An 11294-nucleotide genomic window follows, 5' to 3' on the forward strand; every position below is an offset into this window, starting at 1 on the left:
GTATGTAAAATGAAATATGTACATCTCCAAGTTCCTATGGCTGAGACGTTGCAGTTTTGTCTCCAGGGACTCTCATTCTGCCTGGAATCCGCTCTGTTGTGCTCATGCGCGTGGCTCAAGAAATCGAGAAATTGGTGCGGCAGATCCGCTTCTCGGTCTGAAAGCACCCATACATACTGTCCTGAAAATCTCCAAGAGTAGATACAATTTCAGTTAACAATATGGGCCCAGAACAATGTTTACACGACATGTAAGCAGAACGTATTTGAAATTACAGTTGTCCTTTTTTAAAATGTAAACTGAATGAAAAATGTTGTGTACATTTCTGTACATGACTGTATTTTGTATAAACGTAAATAAAATATTTTTAACTGTGAATGTTGGGAAATTTTTGACAGTCAGGAACGTATGACTGAGCTGCCTGTGGGGTCTGACCTCTCCTTTAGGTAAGGAATCACTGCTGTTCCCTGAGCTACCCAGCGGCCTCATGAGGATTAAGTTTTGTTATTCTGTCTCCAAAGAGGTGAAGTAAACTCATTACAAATTAGGCATTCCCATGGTTCTAGGTAGAAAAATGGGCTTATGCTCTAGGCATTATATAGCCTGCTTCTCCCTCCCCCACTCCTCCTGCTTGTGTTCCTGCTCTCGCTATCTCTCTCTCTGTCAAATAAATAAATAAAATCTTTAAAAATAATAATAATAATGAGGGGCACCTGGGTGGCTCAGTCGTTAAGCGTCTGCCTTCGGCTCAGGTCATGATCCCGGGGTCCTGGGATCGAGTCCCGCATCGGGCTCCCTGCTTGGCGGGAAGCCTGCTTCTCCCTCTCCCACTCCCCCTGCTTGTGTTCCCTCTCTCGCTGTCTCTCTCAATGTCAAATAAATAAATAAAATCTTTTAAGAAAATGCAAAGTAATCCATACTGACAGAAAGTAGATGGATGGATTCGGGATGGAAGGATTAGAAAAAGGCACAAGGAGAGTGGATGCATACATTCACTATTTTAATGAGGTGATGGGTTCACGGATGTATACATGTGTGAAAACTAAGCACTTAAAAAAAATAAAATTAAAAGGATTCATAGAAGGGGCTGAAGGCAGAATACTCTGGACTGGGGCTGAAGGGGTGCAGAAACAAAGGCATTAAGCCAAAGGAAAAAAAAAACACACAACCTTGTTTATTTCCAAAGTGTCTGAGGTCATTATAGTAAATACATTAGCCACTTACGACTCTGAAGCTAGTAAGTCCAGCAGAAAACTATGACTCGGAAGAAAAGGCACATTTCAGTTTAAAGGGAGCATGTCTCCCTCTGCGGCTCCTGCCACAGGCCAGGCCCTGATGCTCGCAGGCTCCAGAGCAAGGTTAGCAGAAGCCCCTGCCCCAGCTTGCAGCTCAGAACACACCCCCGTGATGGTTGGGCAGGCAGGTACTCTTTAAACTGCACGTTATATAAGCACAAAGTGACAAAAGCGAACATTAAAAATATAAAACCTGAAATTAAAAAAAAAAAAAAAGGCTTTGAGAAATCCTAGTGCTGATACCAGGATTCAAACGGAGATCTATCTTCTGGGGAACAAAGACCCAGTACTGCTAACGTTGATGCAATTTAATGCCATTTTGCCAAAACGGAGGCTCACCCTCAATAATTTAACTTTTGATGCACTGGGTCCAAAGTAGTAAAATGTAGGCAGAAGTGGCAGGCAGTATTTAGTGACTCTCCGTTTTCTTAAGTCATATCCTGATGTCCCTATTAAGGACCAGAAAGCAATGCTAGCCGAAAGTACGGCAGGTTCCACAGCCTGTTGGCAAAGCGCGGTGGTCTTCCAAAGCTCTCCCCGCCCCCCGCCCCCCGCCCCCAGAGCACATGTTCTCACTCCTCCCCTGTACAGTTTGCAGTCCTCGGACTACCTGAATGGGAATTTCAGAAGGGGGACCTACGTGCGGGGGAGAGAGGCAGTCCCTTTCAGTTCTTTCAATGGCCTCATTATTACCTCTTCTAGAAATAGATTCTGAATCACATAAGACAAAATATATCATAGTTATGCCTAAGCTGGCTCAGCTTATCAAGGCTCTCTCTATATACACAGAATTTCATATTCAGTAAAAGCCAAAAGTCCAAATTCCCAAATGCATTTTCAGAATCCTGGCTGGCTGGCAGGCAGACAAATGAGGTTTGGCAGGAACTGGGATTGTTGACAGCTTGGTTCTCACTTTTCCTGTCCATCAACAAGGCTTCTCCCACAGGGTGGCTCCATGTTGTGCAGCATCTGCTCAGGGAATGGGGCCCAGTGCAAACCTCACCAAGAACGGAGTCTCGAGACCCCTCGGACCTCCAGGTCTCAGCTGGGCCCATGAGTGCATAAAGTGTATGTTACTGTGCATTTTGAAACTCGTCTTTCAGATGTTTGGATTTTTCTTGACTGTCTCAGAAGCAATTCAAAGATGCTCAGAAATCCTTGTCATGTTTCCAGTTATACAGCTTTGAGTACTTCTTGGTAAGATATTTTGAGACCCTGTGATTTTTCTGTAATTGTTACTTTTAAAGAACTTAAAATTACTCGACCAGATTAGATGGAGGGGAGGGCAGGGAGGGAGAGTACGAAAGACGTACAGCTCTCCGGTGGAGGGAGCCGAGCTTCTCAAACTCGACCGTGCATGGGAATGTCAGGGGTCTTGCGGTACAGTAGCCCCGGGGGGCAGGGGGCAGAGGGGGCACTGACATTCTGCATTTCTGACAGGCTTCCGGGGGCTGCCATGCTGCTGATCCAGAGGCCCCACTTTGAGTGGAGGGTGCCAACTGCATCCTGGGCATTTGTGGCAATGAGCACCCCCCAAAATCTTAGGTAAACGGAGCCTGGTACATTGGACAATAGCAGCAGAGGCGAAACACTGCTTGATGCTGAAGGCCTAGATGCAGACAGCTTAGCTGTACGATGTGGATACATCACTCACTCTCCCCGTCTCTGTTTCTTTATCTGAAAAATGGGAATAACCGTAGTAGTTTACTGGATTTTATGGCAATTTACTCGGATGAACATATAAAGTAAGCACACAATAAATCTTCACTGAAGATTGGTGGCGTGTTGCTGAGACAAAGATTCTTTCTTTCTATGCTGAAGTCCAGCAAGACATTTTGAACCACTGCAAAAATATTTCCCCCACATCACCCTCCTCACCTTCTGATTCCTTGTTTGTACTGAGCCATAAACAGTACACCTCCGGCACTTTAAGCATAAATTCATGCTATGGGGTAAGCAAGATTTTATGGGAAACTGACCCATTCTCTTGAAGGGAAAATGAAAGTGTGATATTCTCAAGCAAATTGCATCAAAACCTCTGTGCAGCTTTCTCAGAAAGATCTATGCTTGCTGAATTCCTTCCCTCACGGAGCAGGGCGAACTCCTCGAATTCTACTCCCCAGAACATTTTGGAAGGTCCAAACCTGCTCAGACACATAAAAGGAATTTACTGTCTGAGACGGGAGTTGAAACCGATATGGGAATCCCTGAGTCCTGGGAAGGAACAGAATAACCTTTGAACTGATTCTAGGGCACTCGGTGTCCTGAAATTTCGGTCTCAGGGTGTATTTTTAAACAACTAAAACTGAGGCACGCCCTAGGGAGGAGGGCTGCTCCGAATGGGGCATGCTCTTTTTTTTTTTTTTAAGATTTTATTTATTTATTTGAGAGAGAGAGAATGAGAGAGAGCACATGAGAGGGGTTAGGGTCAGAGGGAGAAGCAGACCCTTGCCGAGCAGGGAGCCCGATGCGGGACTCGATCCCGGGACTCCAGGATCATGACCTGAGCCGAAGGCAGTCGCTTAACCAACTGAGCCACCCAGGCGCCCTGGAGCATGCTCTTAACCAGCATAGTAAATGTCATCAAGCTCGGGGCCCCCCACTCTCTCATCACCCCCACAGGGGCAGACTGAAGGTGCCACTGCTCAGCAGTCCGGCAGGCTTCGGGTTCAAATGATTTTACTGTCTCATTGAGTGAAGCCCTGCCCCCCATTACCTCAGAAATTCAGAAACTCCAAACAATCTGCCAGTGATTTGAACTTGAGCGTCCTTGAGCCTGCTGCACAAACATCTGCGCTCCTGAGAATGCCCAGGCACGAAAGGTCAGGAAACCTGTTTTTAACAAGAAGAAGCCTTTGGCAGTGGTAGGCTTGTCCTCCTGGGACCATGAGCCAGCACCTAGTTGGCACTTACTGTTCACCTTCACCCTCAATAGCTCTGGCCTTTTATGACACCATGGGGAATGGGGTTATTTCCGCATCTGCTCTGGGGCTTCCTTTCCCTCCTAATCCTAGAGAAGAGGTGACCATGACAGACCAATCTGGTTTAATATTTGCCATCATCTGAGGGTGTGTGTGTGTGTGTGTGTGTGTGTAATTCTTATTTAAATTTCTCAATTCAACACCAATGGGAGCTGAATCAGTAATTACGAGAGAGTGTATCCAACTCCTCTGGGATTAGGCCCAGGAAAATCAGCTTTTAAAAGATCTGAAGACCATGTGATTATGCACCCTGCCAAGCATCTAACCACTCTTGGAAGAAGAAAGAAAAAAAAAAAATGCTGACATCTGAACTAATTTTCTCCATGCTACACATAACTCAGGAGGTACACACTCCATTACTTTTGGAAGGACACAAAGCACCAAAGCCTGGTTTAGTTCATCCGTGGGAGAGGCTGTTATTAATACAGGTCCAAAGAGTCTGCCCACAATCAGGTAGACACCACCTCCAGCACCTAATCTGTTGCATAAGCTGGTTTCTCACTGCACAGGTAAAGAGCATTCCAGAAACCCACACCTGACTCAGGGTGAGCAAGCATCCCTACCTGCATTTGAGCCAGGCTGGGTTAGCACCCTAAAGCAGAGAGTCATGGTCACAGACCAACATTTCCCACGCTCTTCACAGGGCTCTGCTCTATGAGGTTAACTAATCCTTGTTCACCAAAAGGGTTTTGGTTAGAAAGGCATGGTGGTGACTTCTATGTCACTTCTAACTGGAGAACACCCTTGATCTGATCCACAAGAGAATTTTCACCTTTTCTGAAGACAAGAGAACCTATTCTCTTCCTGTTCTGCCTTACCACAAGCTCCTCCTCTCCTTTGTGAGATCCTGATCCCCAAGATAAGGCTGTAGGCAGAGCCCACCAATGGCTCCCATCAGTGCTCCACAAAGGTATCTCTTAAAAATGGAGATATTCACAAACCAGAAGACTCCTAACTCAAGCAACCTTGTGTACTAACAACGCTAAGGTTATCAAAGGCAACGTGGCCATCGTGTTCTCAGATATTTTAGAAACTTAACTGGCTTCAAATCTGCTTCATTCCATTTTTAAGAGCTAAAGAGAAATGGAGACAGCCAACGCTTACATTTCAAGAGGAAATGATAAAATTATGCAGGTTAGCTTTGATTTCACTTTACTTTTTCTCCCATGCTGGACTCTAACATAAAATATTCTGTTCATCTATTTTGGTATTCTGTCATATGCCCTCTCTATATTCCACCTTTACCTCTATCATCTGGTTAATTGTGATTTGACTATTTTTTCTTTTATTTACTTATTTCCAGTTTTATTGAGATATGATTGACATATAACATTTTATAAGTTTAAGGTGTACAACATGTTGATTTGATATACTTGTAAAATAATTACCACCATAGCTTTAACTAATGCCTCCATCATGTCACATAATTATCTCTTTTTTTGTAGTTTGAACATTTAAGATCTACGCTCTTAGCAACTTTCGGGTATACAGTACAGTATTATTAACTATAATCACCATGCTGTTCTTTATAACTGGAAGTTTATACCCTTTGACCAATATCTCCCCATTTCCTCTACCCCCCAGTCCTTGGTAACCACCATTCTACTCCGTTTCTATGGGTTTGACTTTTTTTTTATTATTATTAAATAATTTATATTTAGAGAATGTGCATGAATGGGGAGGGGCAGGAGGAGAGAGAGAAACCCCAGCAAGCTCCACATCCAACATGGAGCCCATTGCAGGACTCAATCCCACAACCCTGAGATCATGACCCGAGCAGAAATCAAGAGTCGGATGCTCAACCAACTAAGCCACACAGGTGCCCCAAGTTTGGCTTTTTAGATTAGACATATAAGTGATACCATGTAGCATTTGTCTTTATCTGATTTCACTTAGCGTAATACTGTCAAGGTCCTTCCATGTTGTTGAAGTGGCTGGATTTCCTTCTTTTTCATGGCTGAATAATCCATTGCATCTATATACTACATCTTCTTTATCCATTCTCAATTGACAGACACTTAGGTTGTTTCCCTATCTTGGCTATTATAAATAATGCTGGAATGAGCATGGGAGTGCAGATATCTCTTCCTGTTTTTATTTCCTTTGGATATATAGCCTGAAGTGGGATTACTGATTTGTGTCATAGGTGTATTTTTAATTCTTTGAGGAACCACCATATTGTTTTCCCTAATGGCTATATCAGTTTACATTCCCACCAACAGTGCACAATATTTCCCTTTTCTCCACATTCTCACCAACACTTATCTCTTGTCTTTTTGATGATAGCCATTCTAACAGGTGTGGATGTTATCGCCTTGTGTGTTTTTTGTTTTTTTTTTTTTTGCATTTCCCTGATATTTAGTGATGTCAGGCGTGTTTTTATGTATCTGTTGGCCTTTTGTATGTCTTATTTGAAAGTGTCTGTTCAGTTCCTCTGCCCATTTTTTAATCAAATTGGTATTTTTGTTACTGAGTTGTATGAGTTCTTTCTGTATTTTGGATATTAATCCCTTTTCAGACATATGATTTGCAAATATTTTCTCCCATTCTATAGGTTGCCTTTCTGTTTCATTGATGCTTTCCTTTGCTGTGCAGAAGCTTTTTAGTTTGATATAATCACTTACTAATTTTTGCTTTTGTTGCTAGACTTTTGGTGTCATATCCAAAAAATAATTGCCAAGGCCAATGTCAAGGAGCCTTTTTCCTGTTTTCTTCTAGGGGTCTTACAGTTTCAAGTCTTATGTTTAAGTCTTTATATAGAGTTAAGTTTTATGAGTAGTGTAAGATAGGGGTCCAATTTCATTTTTCTGCATGTGGTCATCCTGTTTTCCCAACATCATTCATTAAAAGGACTGTCCTCCCCTCACTGAGTATTCTTTCCTCCCGGTCAAACAGTAGTAGTCTGTGTATGCAAAGGTTTACTTCTGGCCTCTTGATTACGTTCCATTGGTCTATATGTGTGTAGATACTGTAACACAGTATCATACTGTGTTAATTACTATAGCTTTTTAGTATAGCTTAAGACAGGAAGTCTGTCCTATGTTGAATAGGAGAGATGAGATTGGACACCCGTGACCTGTTCCTGATCTTAGAAGAACTCTGAAAAACAAACTGAGGGTTCTAGAGGGGAGGTGGGTGGGAGGATGGGTTAGCCTGGTGGTGGGTATTGAGGAGGGCATATTCTGCATGGAGCACTGGGTGTTATGCACAAACAATGAATCATGGAACACTACATCTAAAACTAATGATATAATGTATGGGGATTAACATAATAATAAAAAAAAAAGAAAAGAAACAAAACAGATGAACGTAGGGGAAGGGAAGGAAAAATAGAATGAAATAAAAACAGAGAGGGAGGCAAACCATTAGAGACTCTTAACTCTAGGAAACAAACTGAGGGTTGCTGGAGGGGATGTGGGGGAGATGGGGTAACTGGGTGATGGACATTAAGGAGGGCATGTGATGTAATGAGCACTGGGTGTTGTATGTAAGTGATGAATCACTAAATTCTACCCTTGAAACCAATACTACACGCTATGGTAACTAACTTGAATTTAAATAAAAAAAAAAAAGAAAAGAAAAGAAAAGCTTTCAATCTTAAACCTTTCAACACTGAGTGTAATGCCAGCTGTGGGCTTATCATATACGCCTTTATTATGTTGAGATATGTTCCTTCTATTCCCAATTTGTTGACAGTTCTTAACATGAATGATGTTGTATTTTGTCATATCCTTTTCCTGTATCTATGGAGATGATATATTTATCTTTCACTCTACTAATTTGATGTATCACATTTATTCGTGTGCATACATCAAACCATCCTTGCATTCCAGGGATAGGTCCTGCTTGATCGTGGTGTATAATCATTTAAATATGCTATTAAATTTGGTTTGCTAATATTTTCTTGAGAATTTTTGCATCTATATTCACCATAGATATTGGTCTTTAGTTTCCTTTCCTTGTAGTGTCCTTATCTGGCTTTGGTTATAGGGTACTGCTAGCCTCAAAAAGTGAGTTTGGGAGTGTTCCTTCCTCTTCCATTTTTTGGAAGAATTTGAGAAGTATTGGCATTAATTTTTCTTTAAATGTTTGGTAGAATTCACCAGTGAAATCATCTGGTCTTGGGCTTTTCTTATTGGGAGGTTTTTGACTACTGATTCAGTCTCCTTCCTTGTTACTGGTCTGTTCAGATTTTCTATTTCTTCATGATTCATTCTTGGTAGGTTGTATGTTTCTAAGAATTTATGAATTTCTTCTAGGTCATCCAATTTGTTGTATAATTGTTCATAATAGTCTCTTATGGTCCTTTGTACTTTTGCAGTTTCATGTCTCCTCTGTCATTTACATAGTTATTTGAATCTTCTCTCTTTTTTTCTTAGTCTAGCTAGAGGTTTGTCAATTTTATCTTTCAAAACACCAGCTCTTAATGTCATTGATCTTTTCTATAGTTTTCCTGGTCTCTATTGCTTTTATTTCTACTCTGATCTTTGTTATTTCCTTCCTTCTGCTAATTTTGGGCTTATTCTTTTTCTAGTTTCTTGAGGTGTAAAATTAGGTTGTTTGAGATCCTTCCTCTTTTTTTAAAGATTTATTTTATTTTATTTTATTTTTAAAGATTTTATTTATTTATTTGAGAAAGAGAGAGCACAAGTGGAGGGGAGAGACAGAGGGAGAAGCAGGCTCCCTGCTCAATCCCTGGACCCTGGGATCATCACCTGAGCTGAAGGCAGACACTTAACTGACTGAGTCACCCAGGCACCCCAAGATTTTATTTATTTTAGAATGAGAGAGAGAGGGAGAGTGGGGGTGGGGGCTGGAGGGAGAAGCGCATGGAGAGGGAGAGAATCTCAAGCAGGCTTCACATGCCCAGCATGGAGCCCAATGCAGGGCTCGATCTCAGGACTCTGAGATCATGACCTGAGCCAAAATCAAGAGTCAAATGCTTAACTGACAGGGCCGCCCAGACTCTCCTTCCTTTTTCTTAATGTAGATATTTATTGCTGTAAACTTCTCTTAAAACCACATTTGCTGCATTCCATAGGTTTTGGTATGTTGTGTTCCTATTGTTGTTTGATTCAAGGTTTTTTAAAATTTCTTTCCTGATTTCTTCTTTAACCCATTGTTTGTTCAGGAGTATGTTGTTTATTTCCACATATTTTTAAATTTTCCAGCTTTCTGCCTGTTACTGATTTCTAGTTTCAAACCATCGTGGTTAGAAAAGATACCTGGTATGATTTCAGTGTTTTTAAACTTACTAAGACTTCTTTTGTGATCTATCATATGATCTATCTTGCAGAATGGTCTGTATGCATATGAGAAGAATGTGTATTTTGTTGTTGGAAAGAATGTTCTGTATATATTGGCCCATTTAATCTAAAGTATAGTTCAAGTCCAATTTTCCTTGATTTTCTGTCTGAAAGATCTATCAATTGTTAAAAGTGGAATATTGGGGGCACCTGAGTGGCTCAGTCATTAAGCATCTGCCTTCGGCTCAGGTCATGATCCCAGGGTCCTGGGATCAAGCCCTACATCGGGCTCCCCGCTCAGTGGGAAGTCGCTTTCCCTCTCCCACTCCCCCTGCGTTGTTCCCTCTCTCACTGTGTCTCTCTCTGTCAAATAAATAAATTTAAAAAAAAAAAATCCAAAAAAAAAAGGGTGGAATATTAAAGTCCCCTACCATAATTATACTGTTTTCTATTTCTCCCTTTAGATCTATTAGTATCTTCTCAATATACTTAAGTGCTCTGATGTTAGGTGCATATATAATTATGATTGTTAGATTTTCTTGGTTAATTGACCTTTCATTGTACAATGACTTTCTTTGATTCTTGTTAATATTTTTGGCTTAAAATCTATTTTGTATGATATAAGTATAGCTACCCCTGCTCTTTTGGTTTTCATTTGTGTTAACATCTTTATCCATCCCTTCACTCTGAGCCTATGTGTGTCCTTAAAGCTGAAGTGAGTCTTTTGTAAGCAGCATGTAGTTGGGTCTTGTTTTTGTTTGCTTGTGTGCTTGTGTGCTTGTTTTCTTATCCATCTAGCCACTGTATGTCTTTTGAGAATTCAGTCCATTTATATTTAATTATTGACAGATAAGAACTTACTAATGCCATCTTATTGTTTTCTGGCTGTTTTGAAGTTCTTCCTTTCTTCTCTCTTGCTACCTTCCTTTGTAAATTGATGACTTTTTCATAGTGGTATGCTTTGGTTCCCTTTATCTTTTGTGAATCTACTGTAGGTTTTTACTCTATGGTTATTGTGAGAAATTTTGGAATTTATGTTAGAATAAATAAATAAATAAATCTGGCCTAATCTCTTCATCTGCGAATGGGGACCCCAAGGCCCAGATATTTAAAATAACTTGACTATTTCCATTCAAAATTAAATGTGGCAGGCTTTTTTGTCCCTCAAACTTAGCACTTATGTGAGCTACTGAATATTTGTTTAACTTATTAATGGAAAGCTACTGTTCCCCTTTACCACCTTTAAGGCATTTATTAAGTCTGGTAAAACAATACAATGTAATTTTTAAAAAATTTATTGAAAGTACTTTTTGCTGCATTTCACATTTTTGATGCATGTAAGTCAGCTAAATAGCACCATTCGTTAGATTAACAAGTCTCATACTTTTTAAAAGATTTTATTTTGACTTATTTTATAAGATTTTATTTATTTTGACTTTATTATGACTTTATAGTTGGAAATTTGAACCTCTTGATCCCCTTCATCAATTTCACCCATCACCCCAACCGCATCCCCCCAGTAAACACCAGTTTTTTCTCTGTATTTATGATTCTATTTGTTTTTGTTTGTTCATTTGTTTTTTTAGATTTCATATATAACTGAAATCATATGGTGTTTATCTTTTTCACTTAGCATAATACCCCCTAAGTCCATCCATGTTGTTGCAAATGGTAAGATCTCATTCTTTTTTTATATCTGATTAATATTCCATACACATACACACATTAATTTTTGAGTATAGTTGACACACAGTGTTACATTAGTTTCCAGT

The sequence above is a fragment of the Mirounga leonina genome, unplaced genomic scaffold (genome assembly GCF_011800145.1).
Source record: "Mirounga leonina isolate KUSES-001 unplaced genomic scaffold, KU_Mleo_1.0 Mir_129, whole genome shotgun sequence".
NCBI classification, from domain to species: domain Eukaryota; kingdom Metazoa; phylum Chordata; class Mammalia; order Carnivora; family Phocidae; genus Mirounga; species Mirounga leonina.